The sequence below is a fragment of the Passer domesticus genome, chromosome 1 (assembly GCF_036417665.1).
Source record: "Passer domesticus isolate bPasDom1 chromosome 1, bPasDom1.hap1, whole genome shotgun sequence".
Taxonomy (NCBI): Eukaryota; Metazoa; Chordata; class Aves; order Passeriformes; family Passeridae; genus Passer; species Passer domesticus.
This window is the reverse complement of record NC_087474.1, coordinates 7,722,848-7,734,336: the sequence shown is the minus strand read 5'-3', so window position 1 is coordinate 7,734,336 and position 11,489 is coordinate 7,722,848. Positions and strand designations below refer to the sequence as shown.

Sequence of the window (11,489 nt, the reverse complement as noted above, 5' to 3'; positions counted from 1 at the left end):
GCCTGCTCACAGACTATGATATCACAGCTCATTAATCAGGCAGCAGCTTGGCTGGGAGTGAGATCAGAGCATGGGCCAATGCCAGTGCTCCTCTCCTCTGATTCATCAGGTGATTTTCTTTCTTTTCCTTCTTAGTTTGGTCACAGAAGTGTATAAATAGGAACAGTATTCAATCTTTTATCCTCAGGATAAATTTAAAGATTTCACTGAGATCAGGTGTGTAAGGTGGGCTGAGCATCTAAAGCAAGGTTCAAGCAGATAAATAAGGTGACAGTGCTAAAATACTGTTTAGCTAGAGAGGTTTTGTTTAAGTGCATGTAAAGGAATCTATGCCAGCTTTTATAAAGAAATATGTAAAGAAATAAGGAGTCTTCACTTGCTTTACATTCTCATGCAGGGGCCAACCTCTTTTCTCTGTTTTTTTGTTAGTGAGCTACAGCAGGCAGGTCACTAACCAATGTCCAGATCTGCTAGCAGGGTTACCTGACTACAGAGAGAAAAGCTAAATAGTTCCAAAGTCAGGCAAGAATTACCCTGGATGGATTATTTAGGAGTCTCTGTGTTTTTTCTTTAACACTACCACATTAATATATTTGGGAGCATAATCCTAAAGATAAGTGTTGTCTTAAAGAAAATAAGTCATTACTGAAGGATGGCAAAGAAGTTCTGGAAAAGAAATGCTGCTGGTTTGACTTGCCATCTTAGTGTGCCCTTGCAGGTGGGGAAAAGAACACAGGCAGGTGACTGAATTCGTGCCCTTTCTCCAAAAGGTTGTTCACCTCATTTCAGGTGGAGCATCTTGGCTAAATGAGCATTCAACCTCTTTTGGGGATGACTGGTCTGTTCCAACATGACCAATCACCCCCTAGCAGTGACCTAGCAGTGCTAGGACATTCCTTTTCCAGGCTTTCAATTCAATTTTACCTTCCTCTAAGCAAGTCCTGAACTGTAGGAAAGGACAGTCAGTGCTTAAGGACTGAGCTGCAGCTGCCTCCTTGGCAGAGCAAAGGCTCTTGAGGCAGATAAGGAGCACAGCAAGAAGAGCAAAGGATTATGATCTTGCCAGTCTGCAAATGACAATGTGCAGGCAACAATGTTTGAGATAGCACAAAGAAGAACACTGCAGGTTTTTTTCACTTTTCCAGTGACAGCACGATTTACAGTAGAAATGCTCTGTCACTGCCAGCAAGAGCTGAGATGGTGCCCTACAAAGTACAGAAAAAAATGCTCATAGTTTTAAATTAAAAATGTTTGCTCTCCAGCATGGCAGAGCTGAGTTGCAGAGGAGTTGTGTAAGAGGGAGCCCAAGTGATATCCAGTGGCACAGAGGGTTCATGAATTGTGCATTTGAGGATAAACTGTTATAAAATCATCTAGCAACCTAGTTCTCAAAATAAACCCCTTTTATTCTTGCATCTTGATTACTGTGAGCTTTTCTGTTTGCTTTTCTACTTATTATGAGGGGTTTGCTTTTTTCTTGTGCATCCTGTTTCTTTGTTGCAGCTGCTGTGAAAACCTTCCTTGCTTATCTTTCCAGATTTTTTATTCTTCAAAAAGCTCATTCTTTCCTGCTTCAAAAAAATAAGCAGGCTTTTCATTCACCCTTTTCACACCTCTGTCAGTACCGGTCTGCCCATTCTTGCCTATGATTTCTTCAGTTTCTTTTGAAGCCAGCCAAGTCCATTTCCCTGTGTGTCCATATTTTTATTTTCTCTTCTCTGATACAAAGAATCCTGGTCTGAATCTCTCTGTTCTTTGTGACTTAATCTCTTTTTAAATATCTATTTCTGATGTGCACCTTTCAGGGAGCTAGCTCACAAGCTTTAAGTAGAAGGTTATAGATGCATAGCAGTGTTTATGTTAGCATAAAAAATAATTAGGTAGACTGGCCAGTCTTGTCAGCTCAAACCTTTGATTGTGCATTATATTACTTCCTTTCACTCCATACTTGGTTTGTATGCTGTCTCAGATGCTAAGCAGTCTAATTAAAAATATTTGTATGGCACCTTACCCCAAATGCCACACAAGGTCAGCCTGGCCTGTCAGCAGTGTCAGTAGCTTGCTCATGCCTCCAGAATTTGGAACTTCTCTTCCTTTCTCCACTATGTCAAAATTAGCTGCTCTATGTTTACAATGATTTCAATCAAAGTTAAATTTGGCCCAAATTTTGATAAAACATTCTTCTGAAAGTATTGCAGTGTAGTCAATACTCTTATTGTTTCCTGCTGTGTCTTTATTTGCATGTTAATGGCAGATTATTGTTGTCTTTTCCAGTGTACTTCCCCAGAGACTCTATGCATGTTTTTATTGATTAGTTCCTCTTCATTTAACATTTAAATGGATATTTTCAAATTGGTGCAAAATTATAATAGTGTGTTTGCTCAAGGCAGTTAACTGTGGTATTAGCAGAATCGTCCAAGTCTGCTGATTATGCATGCTCCATACAAAAGAGTTTCAGGACTGCAGTGCAGACCTGCAATTAGGTCTGAGTTACACAAGCAAAAGAATCCCAGGCCAAAAGCACCCATCATCTCATTTATCTTCCCCAAATGTCAGTACAGGTGGAGTATGAAAGTAGAAATAGTAAGAAGAACATAAACCTGAATTTGTATCCTTCAAAAAAAGTTCTTATTACTATTTCAGCTTATCTAACTGTTGTATTCCAATCTTATCCATTATCTAAGTTATCTCTTCCTGTTGTTGTAGAAATTCAAGGTTTTATTATTTATGATCATGCATGCACTTACTCCATGCAGTAGTGAACCTGCACTGTAATGATTGGTTTGCAAATTTAAGAGTATGGGCTGCATTCTCACCAAATTACACAGAATTCAACTGGCCTCATTGATATCTAAGTAGAAAAAGCAAAAAAGGAATAGAATAAAAAGAATACTTTATTTATTTAACATTAAGGGGGCAGTGGAGAAGCATTTATGGAATATACTGGCCTTACAAATTTGATTTCTTCACTGTTTCTACAATACTGTTTCCCTGTTGGCTTTGAGGCCTGAGGAGATGATCATCTTTGCTTTTTGCCCCCTGAGTTAATCTTATTTCTAGTGCTCTTAAGTAGTGTCACGCTGGCATTGGGTGCCTTCTAGCAGATCCCAGCTGACAGTTCTAACCTGTTGAAAACCCACTTGACACCACAGAGAGTTTCACAACAGACAAACCCAGCTTTTCTGAGTGAACTCATTTTCATTAATTAGAAACATGGAATCATTTAGGTTGGAAAAGATCACTGACTCCAAATGCATCAGACATTACAGTCTCCTGTGGTCTTATTTTCTACATTTATCTTCCTTTCCCTCTGTTTAGGTGAAATAAATATAACTGTTCTGCTGAACACTTCCTCAGTCTTGTCCAAAGGCTCTTTTGGGCTGAGTAACGAGTCCTGCTTGGGAAGCATCTTGGTGCTTGGGAGAGGTGCTACCTCTGCCAGTAATGTTCTCTTGGTGTGTTTCTTCCCTCACAGTAAGTTTTGCCTTTCCTGTTTAAGCAGGTTGTAGATCTGAAACTCAAAATTTATGAAGAATCCTAAAGTCATGGCAGAGCAGGTTATTTGTGAAGGAGGTAAATCCAAAGCTCTGAGTGATTTCTGTGTGATGAACTGTGAATGAATAACCTACACAGGTAATTGCCTCTTGGGAGAAAATGAAGGTTTTCAGCCCATGCTGGGGAATTGGTGGAACTTACACTGGAATAGTTTTATACAAAGCAAAAACCACTTCATATTTCAAATAGAATTAGAAAGTATTTGCTAAAACTGGCATATTCCTCGAATGTCTAATCAAATGTTCTTTAATGCTGACATTCCAATGCACTGTGATTATTTCAAGGGTTGCATCTCTTTTATTAGGACACTTAAATGACTGAATCTCAGTCTTTCTTTGGTGGCTGTAAGAAAAAGTATCCAGAGTCCTTCCTGAGCTGGGCTGCTCAGGAACCTGCATCAGGAGGAGGGCGAGGGGTCCCAGAAACTTGTGTGAGGGAAAGAAGCAAACGCAGAACTGTTGGAGGTCCCTGTGGTTCAAAAGGATACTGATAATGTTCCTTTATGCTTTATAAAAGACTGGCAGAAGGTAGTTTAACACAGTTAAACACAGCCTAGAAAACTGGGGCACTGAAATCAGGCTCTAGCTGGTTACTGTGGCACAACATCACGTGTTGCTTACAGGATCTGAAATTACGTAAGGATCGGTTAAAAGTTGAGTTTTTGCCTTTTAGCTGTGCATTTCCTGCCTGTTGTCAGCTTAAAGCAAAGCCTAATGTTATTTTAATGTAGTTTGGTGTGTGGAATGCATCAAAGTAGGTTATATATTGATTGCTCAAACCTCAAAGCTCTGGAGGTAAATCTCTGCTGAGAAGTGTCAGAACTTCAGTTAATACACAAATTGATAGGCATAAGATGTCACTATTGTGCTTACTGCAGAGATAACATTTGTGCTGAAATTTTAATGCCCATAATGTTTAGCCTTTCTAGATTATGGTTAGCTAATCAAAGAAATTTCGCTGGTATATAAATCACTGCACACTACTGAAAATTGTAGACAAGATAAATCAAGATTTTCGATCAGTTCGGTCTTCAATCATTTTTTTCCAGCAGCACAGAAAATTAAGTCCATGCTGTACTCACAGTTTGGTAGCAAGGAGATGTTTAACATCAAGGCTGGAGATTAACAGTGACAAGTTATATTGTGGAGAATGTGAAATGGTGTTTAGGCTGAAATATTAATTTCTAGATTGATGTAGAACTTCATAAGTGAGACCATAAATCAGTGCTAAAATCAACTGGATTATGCATCATCTCAGTAAATGCTCTAGGTCAACACATTCAAAACCTAGTCCACAGATTTAAAATCTGGAAATTACTGTGGGAAGGTAAATCTGCTTTTATACAATGTATTATAGTCTCAAACCCTGGTAACATTCACCACAACAACAGAAAATTTTTTAAACTTTATTTTCACAGATTGTTTCTCTTTTTTTAAAGACTTATGAACTGTATTATTTAAAGGTCTGTATCCAATCAATAAAGGAGATGGTTTATTTGTAATGAACACCTCATTGTACTCTTCAGTCTTTTTGGCTGTTTGTGAGTTATCTGCACATAGTTTTTGACCTTCAACATTTGTTTATTTTATGGCAAGATTTATTTGAATACATTCCAGCCTGTGGACTGCACTTACATGGAAATCAGAGTTTATCATTGCTGCTGTTTATTTGCATGATGCACCAAAGGCATGTGTTTTGGGGTTTTTTCTTCCAGTTTCTGTGCTGAAAACCACAGGAAGCTTTTAAGATGCAGTACTTCTGTCTGAGAAATTTAGGTCTGCAGTGGATAGTGAAATACAGAATCATCTTTATTAGTTAAGTTGAATAATAATATATAGATAATCTAATATTAAAGCTGAAATCTTCTCTGGTATCAATAATGGAGATGTGTCCAATGTAGGCATTTTCAGTGATACCCAGAAAGGAAAAGTGTATTTTTTAAACAAAAGTTTTTACAAAGGAATTTATCACATACTTGCCAGCAGAGGACTGCATTGGCAAACTGTCCCACATTAAGGGTCTTGTCAATGGGAAGTATGTAGTGGTCAGAACTACATTTCCCAAAATGCAATTAATGAAAAAACCACCCCAAAACAACCCAAAACCAAACAAAAACCCACCTCCTGTCATGAGCTGTGAATGTGCATGCTGGGACTTGTAGTATTGGCTGTCAAAGCAGTTCTGCATCACCTAAGGGTGCCTTTACAGACTGATTTAACAATCAATTTAACATTGATTGCTTTGGGTTATACTGGGAAAGACCTTTGGACAACCAATTTCTATATGAAGTCAATGGGACAAAAAATTGTCAATTCAGAGATAGCGAGTGATTAATTTCCAAATTTGGTTTTCCAAAACTGATGAAGTGAAATGATTGTCTGTCCTGGGTGGACAACTAAGAAAATGCATCATGGTTTTGGCATGATATTTTCTGGGCAGATTAGAAAATACTCTGGTAATTAGGGGAATTCCAGACGTGTACAGGAAGCATATTTCAGAAACCCACGATTATGATGGGTTTCGTGTAAAGCTATTTGCTTGGCTGCCAAAGTGTTTTATGGTGTGGTGCCAACTGTAATACATTCTGAACACAAGCTAAAAAAAACCCCTCCAAACTTTGATGTTGGATGTGTTCATAGGATGGGAACACAAAGAACCTTGAAAACCTCAATATGAATAATTAAGGTAAGTAGACAGACTTTTGTATTGTGATTAAAACGTAAGGAACTTTTGGGCATCACAGAGCTATCTTGAAATTCAAAACTTCTAAAAACAAAAGCATGTGCTGAAGTATCTCTATAATCTAACTATTACTCTACATTTTATTATGAGCTGACTTGTCTCTACTTTGTGGAAGGAGTACACTGCCATTCCATCATTACTTCCAGCCTCAGAGAATTACTGTCATCCACTGAAAATACATTGGAACAAAAGTCACTAGCATGTTAATATTTTCTAGAGAATCCTTAATAGTGGATTAGAGGTGGAGCAAACGATTCAACAAGTTATATTTTTGAGTACATTGTATGCACTTAGGAGTCTATAGCAGAGTTTTGCAAGAATCATAAGATGTAACTTCATAGTCAAAGTGATATGTGGAGCACTCAGTGTATCCAAAGCTCCCGGTGAGGAGTGAGATTTTGACAAAAGGTTGTAGGGGGAAAAATAAATAAACAGCAATGAACCTGTGATACCCAGCAACAGAACAGCAGGAGATGGCCAGAGCTCTAGTTAAGGCATCACTATATAAAATCCTGGCTTTAAATCACTTAGAAACATTTTGGGGCAAAATCCCAGGCCTGGCTCTGATTGCTATCACTGCCTGAGAGAAACTTCCTGTTTGGGTGCACCTGGGTGATCGTAGACTTTCTGAGTCACCTGCTAGGAGCTGCTCCCACCCCATTCCAAAGGGTTCCGGGGAAATGTCAGCCCACAAAACCCAAGACCGAGGTGCAAAAAGGCAACAGAGCTATGGAATAGCAGTGAATTCCCTTGGACTTTGGTTTTGGAGGGTGGGACAGAGATGGCTGCCAGGTCTGCATGCGTCAGGACTTCATCTCCTGACCTTTCCCAGGGCTGGATGAAACCTGCTCAGCCCTGGGATGGGAGCAATTCCCTGCACAAGTCACTGACAGAAATAAGAGTGCAACAGCATCTGCAGCCCCTCTTTCCCCCGAGCTCAGCATAATGAGTGTGGCCAGGGAAGGAGGGTGTGGTGTCAGCCAGCTGCCAAATTAATTAATTGGAAGCTGGAAATACATGGATTGACTCAAGGGCTGCTTTGGGGTGGGCACTGGGGGATGGATTTGACACTGACCAGAGCCAAGGAGCCATAGGCTGGGCTGATAGCAGCTGGTATGACCTTCTGAGATACCACTGAGGGCCTGGCTCCCAAAATAGTTTTAATAGGTTGCAAATTTTTGTCATTGTTAATTGCTTTGTTTATAATCCAAATCTGCAGGGTCATTTTGTTTTAATGAATCCATTGTTGAATGGCAGCTAAAACGTTAGTCTGGTGTCAGATTTCATTGCCTCTGCCTGGGCTGTGGTGTAAAAATCTAAATAGCTATTTCCTTGCTCCAGCCAAGGAGCAGCAGGATCTGTGGAGCACAGGATTGTAGAACAAGAGCAATCTTAAGTCTAAAAGACAGGAGCCATGTCCCCCTCTTGCCTCCACCATAAACTTCTTGTTTAGTCTTAGGGAGATCATTTGAGCCCTGCACAGCTGATCCTCAGGATCACAAACCATGGAGGGGCCATAAGGCCTATTCTTCTTGTCTTGGGCCCTCCAAGAGAAGGTGCTATGGGAAATGAAAGAGATTGGTTTTATTTTATTGTGTCACTCAGCACCTAGCATTGGAAAAATCCTACTGCTGTTGTTTTGCTCTCTGCAGAGGTTGAATCTCTGGCACATGGATGAAACAAATTCCTAGATTTGAATTCCTCCCATCCTGGAGATGGGACTCACTGTAGCTAGAATGTATGTTTGCTGTTTTAACCTGGAGAGCTGTGCTGGTTCACCCACACAGCTGAGGACTGGAGCAGGCTCTTGTGCTGCATGAACAGGGTCATCTGCATTGCAGTGTCTTCAAAGGTGGGGAGCAGCAGAGGATGGATAGGGAGATGTGATCTGCTTGCTCTGCTTCTGAGCACCAGGAATAGTGTGTTGTCTCTTTTAAATGTGTGGGTTTTGGTCTAGTGCAGTTGGAGGCAATGTATTAGGTGGGAGCAGTGACTCTGCTGGCCCAGAGTGCAAGGACATGTGGGGCCCTCCATCCACTGGCTCTGCTCCTCCCCGAGGCACAGAGGGACAGGAGAAAAGACCCCGGCCTACAGCTCTTCCCCTAAAAACAGTGGATTTAAATCAGAAAGTTCCTAGAAATGCTCCAAAACTAGAAACTCCCCAGTTCCTGCTGCCACCCTTTTCTTCTTGTGAAGATCCCTCTCCTTGGAAAGGGCTGGGGAATATTGCAGCAGCTTCCAGCTGGGCTATGCTCGGTGGGCTGCCTTGGCTGGGATAGCTCAGTGGGCTCAGCACAGCGTCCGAATTCCCAAGCAGCTCCCAGCTGCAGGCAACCTAAGCAAGCTTATGTGATTTCAGCTCTTAGTGATTATCAGCTCTTTATGATTTCAGCTCTTTAGCATGCTGGTGCCACAGCAGCAGACGCAGGGAGAGAGAGGAGAAGGCAGTGTGAGGTTCCACAGAATTCTTTATTGCTCTACGAAGGTTCTCAGTGACGTTCTACCAAACCAGGCAGAAGTAGGGGTTTATATACCTTACAGGGGTTTTGGAAATTGTCCAACAGTAAGGGTCAGGGGAAAGTGACCTATAGGCTTGCAGAGAGATAAGCAAGGTCCAAAAGGTGGAAGAGAGGGGCTTCTAAGGCCCAGTCATGATGACTTGGCACTGCCTAGCTCAGGCTTCTGATCTCCAAGGAGGCCTTGCAGACCCCGGGCCTGCTACAGGGGAAGATGCCCACGTGCCAGCTCCTCAGGAGCTGATGGGGCTCAGGCGTTGTGCTCCAAGGATTCCAGATGAAGTGGCCATGCTGGGGGGAACAGTGGCCCTCCCTTGTCTGCAGCTCTGCAGTCTGTCAGTGCCACGGGAGCCCTGAGGCCAGCTTGGACTGAGCTGGTGCCTGTGCCCGAGATTTGTAACCTGCAGAATTCCTGAGTACAAAAACAATCTGCCTTATCCAGGGCAACAGGGCGAAGAGAGGAAGAGAGGTAATGTGATAACCCAGATAGAAATGTAAGACAGATAATGCAAAGCCTTCACAAATTAGGGCATGAGGACAAGTTTAGTACTTCTGCTGAGACAAAAACCCACTTCTTCTTAGAGAATAAGAGCAGTGCTGATCGGAATAGTGCAAATTGTGCCAAAGTTGACAAACATGGAAAATTGCTCCATCCTTTTATTTGTTCCTGGACCTTGACAGTAGTTTCTATGGAAGTGCTCCCTTAGGGATTAAACCCTTATCATCTCAGGAGGGTCATCTAAGGCAGGCTTGGGAGGAGAAAAGGAGAGGTGGCTGATGAGGTCCCTGGGGCCAAATAGCTCCATGAGCCACAAAAAGGCTGTGGGCTGGCCCTGAGCTGCAGAGGACCTGGGAGTCATGACTGTGATCTTCCCGATGACAGAGCCCATCCTTGGGTGGGTGGAGGTGAGTGAGGGGTGCAGGCAGCTCTTGCCAGAGTTCCAGCCACTGCCTGAACATCTGGGCAGCTGCCAGGAACATGTGCACCCTGCTGGGCCACTTGAGCCTGAAGCTGTAGCACTTAACTTCCTAGGACATCGTGCGTGTTTGAGTACCTGAAATAGCCATTTATAATTCATTTATAATCCTGGCGTGCTCCTCAGCCCGCAGATGAAAAGGGAATTTCAACCCCAAGATGGGGTTTGCCACGATGTTGCAGTAATTGTTCTTTACCGTGCATCATTTCTGTAAGGCTCTGTCAATCAGGGAGTTCAATGTCTTCATTATTCTGTAGGTGCATGTCACGCTGCAGGGGAACACCAGCAGGCTCAGTGTTGGGACTTGCCCTGAAACAGCTACAGAGGGAGCTCCCCTGGGAATCGACAGGAGCTTATCTGTACTTCAGGCCTCCTCTGGAACGTCAAAGTAACATCTTGAGTTCAGAAGCCCTTAATGAACACAGCAGACCAAATTCTGCTTCAGAATATGCAAGTGCGGCTCCTATTGAAGTAAATGGGCGCTCTGCCTGCATCTGAGATAAGGATCTGGCTTGTAGCAAGGCTTAAAGGGGTATACACTGGGTTTTAATGGACTGTCGCCTACAACAGAAGGGATTTTTAAGCTATTTTCAGTTATTTCTAGTGTTGCAACAGATTATGTTTTCTTGTTTTGATGCTACATCTTCTGCATACTGGTTTAATAAGGCATAGAAATGGAAATAAAGCAATCCGACCAGAGAGTTTATTGTGGTTTCTTTAAGGCAATGTCAGGATATTTTACAGGCTTGCAAAATTACGTTTATTACACTCCAATCATCTGGCAGACCATAAACACTCTGGAATATTTTTAGTTGGAGGAATGGCAATTTTTAAAAAAACCTAGGTAGGGAATATGAGTTTGTTTGAAGAATGAGTGAATTTACCTAACATCTTTTCATTTTCCTTTAATTTGGCCTGTTTGGCCTTTAAAAGCTGTGCCTCTGACATCTGTTTTTTCTTTGCTGACACCTTTGAGTAATCAAGGAGAAATCTGCCACTGCTTTTGCTGCCTTAAAGTGTGTGTGTGTGTTTGGAAATTTCAAACCTTGTCCAGGGAGGAAAACGGTGAGATGTAGGAAAGAAATGATGAAACAGGATTAACAAGGTTGGAAATAAAACAAATTCTAAAGGTAATGCATCAAAGTAATGGATGATAAGACAAGGGAAAACTACCACAAAATTATGAGTGTTATAAAAAAGAAATGTATATAAAGAAGCAACAGTAAACTTAGAAGTGTGATTCCATTTTCTTTCACACAACCTAAGCAGAGGGCTATTTGGGACACCATATCTGTGTTGAAAGTGTGAAAACTGAATGTGGAGCCCAATGCTCCTGCAATGCTGCATCCTTCTTTTAATGCTTTTACTTCATGGGATGCCAATCTTTCTCATACAGCATAGGACTGGCAATTCTTACCCAGGATTAATGTCCCAGGTTTCTGAGCAGCACTGAAATGTGCAATTCATAGGCAAAAGTTCTGAAAATATGGACACACACATATGTTGACATGATGGAGAAAGCTTGAGATAATGCAGACTTTCCTATGCTTATATTTGGAGCAGCCTCTGACAAGAGTAAATAACAAATGAGCTCTTCCCTAAAAGGGAACTCATAGTGGGAATTCTTAAATTCAGAGTTCAAGACTTACATATGAATGGGATCAGGTTTAATGCTACTGTCAGTCTGTGAATGTGCCAA

General features: G+C 41.6%; 1 long non-coding RNA gene across 1 annotated transcript; it reads left to right on the top strand.

The window, feature by feature from the left end:
• Positions 1-8,160: 8,160 nt before the first annotated feature.
• On the top strand, positions 8,161-10,489 carry LOC135286937 (uncharacterized). Its single transcript, XR_010350909.1, has 2 exons — positions 8,161-8,815; positions 10,048-10,489. It is a non-coding gene; the product is annotated as an uncharacterized LOC135286937 (long non-coding RNA).
• The last annotated feature ends 1,000 nt before the right edge of the window (positions 10,490-11,489 follow it).